General features: G+C 37.1%; 1 long non-coding RNA gene across 1 annotated transcript; it reads right to left on the bottom strand.

Moving 5' to 3' along the window:
• Window positions 1-3,866: 3,866 nt before the first annotated feature.
• Window positions 3,867-6,670, bottom strand: LOC124292377. The gene is made up of 3 exons (XR_006902439.1): window positions 6,654-6,670; window positions 4,508-4,608; window positions 3,867-3,985 (listed from the first exon to the last, which is right to left on the bottom strand). It is a non-coding gene; the product is annotated as an uncharacterized LOC124292377 (long non-coding RNA).
• Between the last annotated feature and the right edge of the window lie 558 nt (window positions 6,671-7,228).

Here is a 7,228-nt window from a genome sequence, read left to right as displayed (position 1 = left end):
TCCATTGAGTCGAAAACACCATTACGAAGAACAGGATTGTCCACAGGTGAGGTTGGGCGATGGCCTCTTGGTTGACCTAGACCTTGGCCTAGAACAGATCATTGTGTTTGTATGTTATGAATCCTCCCCAGAAGGACATAAACAGATGAAGGGAAAAAAGGCATTCCGAGGTTTTGCTGGTATCTTTCAACTGAAATTGGGAAGGACTCATTCTGTTGTTAAATTTCTATTTAACCATCACCCGCATTAGTCTGTGAAGTTTAATTTCCGGCTGGGTAACTATGTCTCGGTTCAGTGAAAACTTGGAAAGAATCTGCAACCACTTGCGTCCTTATGTGTCTGAAATGGAAATTTGAACCAAAAGAAAGTAATTTTATTGATTTTCAACAATAGATTCTCATCAGATATGATTTTGCTTATACTTTTAATAACTTTAAAAGCTTTCAATGAAAGTTACATTGGAAATAAAATGAAAATATGCATAAGTATTTTGTTACCAGTCATAGGTTTTGTTAATATATTTGTTTTGACCAGACGAATGACCGAATATATCTTCGCTATAACCTATAAATCTTTTACACAACTGACTATGAAGCACAGTTCTGCTAGTGTATGGTAAAATCAACTGAGCGCGACCAATCACAGCAGTGCCGAATGACCTCAGTGACCTATGTGTGGTCACTCCGAACCACCTACTACTGCCCCGCGCAGGCGCCCCAAGGAACATTCGACAAAGCGGACAGTTACACTGTGAGAAGAAGGCGCCAAGTTTGATATTTGGCGAACATATTTAGGAAAAGGTGGGTTAAGGAATATTTGCCTTTACTCAACTGAGGCAAAAATGGACAAAACCAAAGAGAAATGTTGAAGTTGGACACATTGCCCTACTCACAAACAATATGCCCAGAAATTCATGGAACATGGGCAGAGTAATAGAGGTCTTTAAAGATCGAAAAGTATTTGTTCGAACTGTTCAGGTTAAGACCAAATCAACAACTTTGGTGAGACCAGTTACAAAGTTGTGTATGATCCATGAAAGCGAGGGATCATAAAGTCTTACAAAATGCAGTGTATGTCAAGGAAATTGATACATTTCCCCAAGTGAGTAATTGTTAGAAGTATTTGTATTCAGCCAAAAAGTATTTTTATTTCTCAAGGGTATAACATTTTTTTGGTGTTTCTCATGTTTGTAAAGAGAAATTTTGTTTTTCTATTTGGGTATTTTCAGTAAGGTATCTAAATTTGTAAAGTTTAAGTAATTCTTTTATTTTTGTTGTTTTTTGCCATATTATTCGTTTCTTTAGTTAAGTTTTTGAGTAAAATTGATATATGTTATTTTCGGTACCACCCTTAATCATTTTAAAGTATTTTATTTTATTTACATGTTAATCATTAGTATCAGGTATTTGGTAATTACTCCGATTTAAGCTATATGTAATTGGGGGCTGGGATGTAAGAGCCAAAATTGAGATTTTACTAGCTCTTCACTCAGCGTCCCCTGTAAGGAGCCCTTCATTCAGTGTTCTTGTATGGAGCATGCTGACTTGCTGTATGAAGACATATTGTTTTGAGAAGTGGAAATTAGAGAATATGGGTCTAACAAAATGGTATGTGTATATTTTCATTGTTAATATAATTTATCCTTGTGTTTGAGATATGGTAATGCCGAAAATATTTCTATTATATAAATTTTACATGTTTTATTGCAATGTTTTGATAAAGGTACTCAGTTTTCATGCACTTGTTAAATTTCTTCATTCAGTAAATTTAAAGGATATTTTATAAGGTTAGGGTGTAGGTTTATTTAGTTATTCTTTCTAATGTTTAAGGTTAATTTCTATATTATTTCCATATAATTTCTGAGCTGTTAAAGTAACCATATTTTATCTATTTTTTTCCCCTTTGTTTGCATTTTATTGACTGTAATTTTCTTAGATATGTAATACTGTAGGTACGTATTAGTGTTTTTGGTTTTGTTTACAGTCAATCGTTTCATTCGTCTGTTATGGAGAGGATTTGTGATGAGAATTATGAGTGAGTGAGTGAGTTAATATTTAACGTCACATCGGCAATATTTCAGCCATATTGTGACGACAAACAGGGAGGTACTAAGAATAAACATATGCATACTTATTTATAAAAACCTGCCAGCGAAGGACAGTATAACGACTAGAATATCACAATTCGATTAAATCTAGTTTGAGTTCAGTGAAGAAAATTATGAAGTTGAATATGTATGTCATGAACTTGAATATGAGAAGTGAAAACCTGAATATGAACTATGAATCTTGAGGAACATGAACATGAATTATGAGAATGAGAACTGACATTTGACACTTGGAATAAAGAAGCAAACAATGAGATAAATTTTCATTTTGTTTACTACAATAATCATAATTATAATATATTTACATTGCTGTCGATGTGTTGATGAGGTGGAACGTAACACAAGGATTGAAACTAGCTATATGAGAATAAAACAAACCAACCTAATGATTGTGGTATCAGGGTTTTTTTACAGGCCATTATATGCGAGCAATTTCGTCACATTTGGTTTGCTGCCTGACAACACCTCAAACTTATTCATGGATAGTTTTACTACTATCAATCTGACCACTTTCATTATGACTTCTTTGTATTGCTAAAGGATGTAGAAATTATTTGACATATTTTTGTTTTAACTTGCGGAACCTTATTGGACCATGTTTGTTGTTAAACGCTGTACCGCAAATTTCCAGCTACGTGTAAATGTGTAAAAGTTACGACTTCCCACCACATTATTTCCTTCGCACCTTACGAAAAGGAATTATACATTTCTCGGACCTGTGTTAACCCCAGACTAAGCACATGAAAATTACCTTTCTAAGATGCCTAGCGGTTAGAACAATCGAAAAAAAATACATTATCAGACAATAAAGGTATAGTTTTTTGATGACGTAACAATTGAATGACGTTATCCCGTCACTGCGCCATTCTAGTGTGCCCCTTGTAATCGAACCATTTTACATTACGTCACAATGTAAGCGACGTCACGATGCATGTCAGTTGTCATCGCCTCGTACGGCCTCCTACAGTAAACTACACCGTTGCATCCAGTTTCTTGGTTTGCTGTTGCTTCACGCAGCTAACATCACTGGTGGAAACATTACGTTTATGTTTTACGACGGTTAAAATGTGTCATTTCGACTCACAAGTTTTCAGCGACACGGTAACGTTTGCAATGTTTACATTCCCACAATGCAATTGTGGAATGTCGCTTGACTACTCAACTTCCTCTGGATGTACTGATCTAAACTTACGCTGGTAGTAGAAATGCAACGTTCATATTGCCCCATATGGTTTACGTTAATGACAGATGTAATTAAAATAATTCAGAGAAGATATTTAATCCGAACGTAAACCGTCATCAAACTGTTATCATTTGTTTTTTTCTGGTAACGTTCGTCTTAACGTAGGGGGCAGACACATCAATAGAACAGCGCGCCAGTTAGCCCTGTGCGAGGATTCTTAATTTAGGTCACCGACACCGTCGTTTGTTTTCTGCCTTAAATTAATCGTAATTATCTTTAGAAAGTATTAAATTTGGCATCTTAGAAGAAATACACTTCGCCCTACCACCATGTATGAGTGTATTAAAACACACTTTCGCCCTGAACTATTATAACGTTAAAGCACTCGGACGCAAGCGTCCTCGTGCTTTAACTATAATAGTTCAGGGCAAAAGTGTTTTATTACACTATACATGGTGGTAGAGCGAAGATGTATTTCTTAAATAACTTGTGAGGATTCAGTTGCATCTGATATGAACAGTTTCTACCTGTGCCAGGGGTCCTTCCATCTTGAGTATTTGTATGACCATACATGCTGGAACAGGAACTACGGACACAAGAGCAATGAACCATCCGAAGACGATGGCCGACGTGGGGTAGTCGTACTCACCGTATCTTGGAGACTTGTATGAAGCCAACGTCAAAACCAAAGCTATCTGCAATGACATATTTTAGTTCCCCAACTACATTCTCAAGTATATATTCAGAAGTACACACATGTTTATCTGACCAAAAACCATATGAAGATGAACATCACCCTCGGTCACTTGTTGATGCATATACTAAGTTTGAAAGCTACACTAAGAAGCTGTACTAATTCATTTGGAAGCAAAACATTGATACAAATATGAGAGGACAGTTGTACAGTATACGTAGCAGTTACTTTTGTTGTTTGTTTGTGTGTTTTTGTAACGCTGCAGTGTGCCAGCTATATGGCGGTGGTCTGTAACTACTCCAATCCGGTCCAGACAATCCAGTGACCAACAGCGTGAGCACAGATGTAAGCAATTGGGATACGATGACATGTGTCAAACAAGTTAGCGAGCCTGACCACCCGATCCCGTAAGTGGCCTCTTACGAAAAGCGTGGATTTCTGAAGACCAATTGTAACCCGGATCTTTACGAGTTCCATATGAATTCTTAGGGCGTAAATCGATACGGAAAAATATGAGACCTACGGTCAGGAGAGCAGGGACGATGATGAAACAAACAACTTTGTAGATCACAGGTAGGCGTTTTCCAATCATCATTTGCACATCAGCAGAGAAACGCTCGACACCTGTCAAATACAGTTTGTTAATTCGTGTCAGAAAAATATGAACGGAATTTTTGTCACCATACCACGCAAAGACTTTGTTACTACCCCTTGGGAGTAAGCAAGCCAATGAAGATATATTAACTCTTCTTCCAGTGGCTAAAAAATTACACGAATTTTGATTCAATTCATGCAGGATTCCCAACACCGAAGCATGGTTGGAATGATATGAGTTTTCCATTCTCTTGCATTTGTTTCTTGCTAAATGGTGCACTTGGCAGTATTCCAGCTGTATGACGGTGTGCTGTAATTACTCGAATTTCAACCCAATACTCCAGTCATTTACGTCTTGATCATAGACTTGTGTAATTGGGTTGTGCAACTGATAACAGGCATATGCATCGCTCAAATCAGCAAACGTGATACCCCGATTACGATCTTCACATTGAAACTAATTGTATGCATATACATAGAAATAAATGAGACATGTCATTTTAAAATCTCATTTACTGCTATATACATGTATATAATTAGTTTCAATGTGAAGATATACTATCCCCCAAAAGAAACGCATAGGTGTGTTGTATTTTTAAATATCTATTAATTACCTATTGTGTTCAAACATTTGTCAAATTATGTAACAAAAGTGTTGATAAGATGATTTTACACAATTGAAGGGGTTAGAATAACAACAGGGTTACCTACATTTTTAGCATTTCTTCATAAATGGAGGTTTTTAAAATATTTTTGAATTATTATTGATGTGAAACGCACATAAAATACTTTATTTTGCTTGTGTTTGATATTTCAAAGACTGTTTGGCAAACATTTACATACAATTTTGCCCTCAAAACTAAAAAAATAAATTCGATTTAACCTCCTTTTTATTCTAACCCCTTCAATTGCACAAGTGAAAAGTCGACTTTACCTGAGAATGTTGATTTTGATGAGATTTTTTACAAGAATTAAAAATGCATCGCCACAACGCAACAGAAATCACCTTCCAGTTGAAATTGTGCAGCAAAGAGCATGCACTGTCTGGCTATAAAAATCCAGATAACTTTCGGACATCGGCATTCGTTTTGAAGGAGTTTCAAGGTCAAATCACTACGCCACGTCTTGACGCTGCGACACTGAAGGAATGCACGCTGGAGATTACCAGTTTTGTTGCCAGGCGTCTGAATGTTAGTCTGAGCACGATATCACTGCCTTGCAGCTCGTTACAACCAAACAAGTATAACAAATGACCGTCCCTTTGCAGGCAGACCTCGAGTCACCACTGCAGCCCAAGATCGGTACATCCGGGTACTTCATTTGCGTGTCCGTACTGCCACGTGTGAGAGCACAGTAGCTAGGCTGCCTGGATTTCGGAGGATATCCGGTCAAACTGTAAGGAACAGGTTGAGAGAGATTGGACTGAGAGACAGGAGACCCGACGTCGGGACCATGCTACATGGTCACCATCGCGCTCAACGTCTGCGTTATCTAAAATTATCCACTTGGTTGTATAGACAATACCTTCTTCTCAAATGACGTAAAAAATCATATCTTAAGTATTTTTGTGGACGAATTATACATGTTTGAAAATACAGCATTTTCGCAACAGATTTCTGGGTTATGCGTTTCTTTATGGAATAGTATATGTATGAGTGTGTTTGAATGTAATGATATTATTATCTATATATAATGTGTTTCCTTGTGAAGATCATGGACGGGTTTATGTGTATAGTTGAAAGACGTTATGAAGGTTATTATCGTGCTGATGATCGGGCGTCCATTCCTCACAAGGATACATGTTATTCACCACGGTTTCATGGCAACACGTGTCGTGAACCCATGTTCTCCCATTCACTGAGGTTATATGACTTGCCTTTTCATGTCACATGTGCATCAGTTGATCAGAGTACGCCCACCATATCATTTTTGGTAACGAGTCGTTCACATGCTCGTGAGATGATCTGAATCGTACTATCCACTCAAGCTTATATAACAAAGATAAACTTATGAATGTGGAACAGGTTTTGATGCTTCTATTAATATATAAGAATGCTATTTGTAACTGTCCCTACCGTAACACCAGCCAACGGCTACACACTCGAGTGCAGCAATGACGTAGCAGGCCACAGCGCCCAAATACCAATCAACCAACTGGAACACGTATACTCTGCCCTGGAATGCGTACATATACATGTGAAACACTGGCGTGCACCTAGGGTCTCTTTTCATACGATGGGATATTTCCCTTGATGGGGGTTGAAGTACTGTAAAATATTGTCCCCCAGATCATTCAAAGCATAGTTATATATAATACCACAGCTTTTAATTGCAGTATATATGTAGATTGGCTAATTGCATGCAGTCGCTAACATCTGAAGGGATGGTATAAATCGAGCTTAATCTCTAGTATGGTGACCTACCGTCAGTTGTTAGCGATCTATAGCCGTAACATATGTAACATATGTTATATTTAGGATTACACTTTCTTAGTAAAGTACAGATTCTAGTTCTTTTTGGGTTGAGTTCATCTAGCCGATTTTGTATTGTATCGTTATTTAGAAGCACTATATATTTATGGCTTTTATAGTTATGATAGAAAGTCTGATATCTGGAGACTTTAATGTCTTTCCTTGACAAGTATTTATTT

This window comes from Haliotis rubra, unplaced genomic scaffold (assembly GCF_003918875.1).
Source record: "Haliotis rubra isolate DU_JTF1 unplaced genomic scaffold, ASM391887v1 Scf515, whole genome shotgun sequence".
In the NCBI taxonomy this organism is placed as follows: Eukaryota; Metazoa; Mollusca; class Gastropoda; order Lepetellida; family Haliotidae; genus Haliotis; species Haliotis rubra.
The sequence above is the reverse complement of the archived record's forward strand: the minus strand, read 5'-3'. Positions and strand labels throughout refer to the sequence as shown.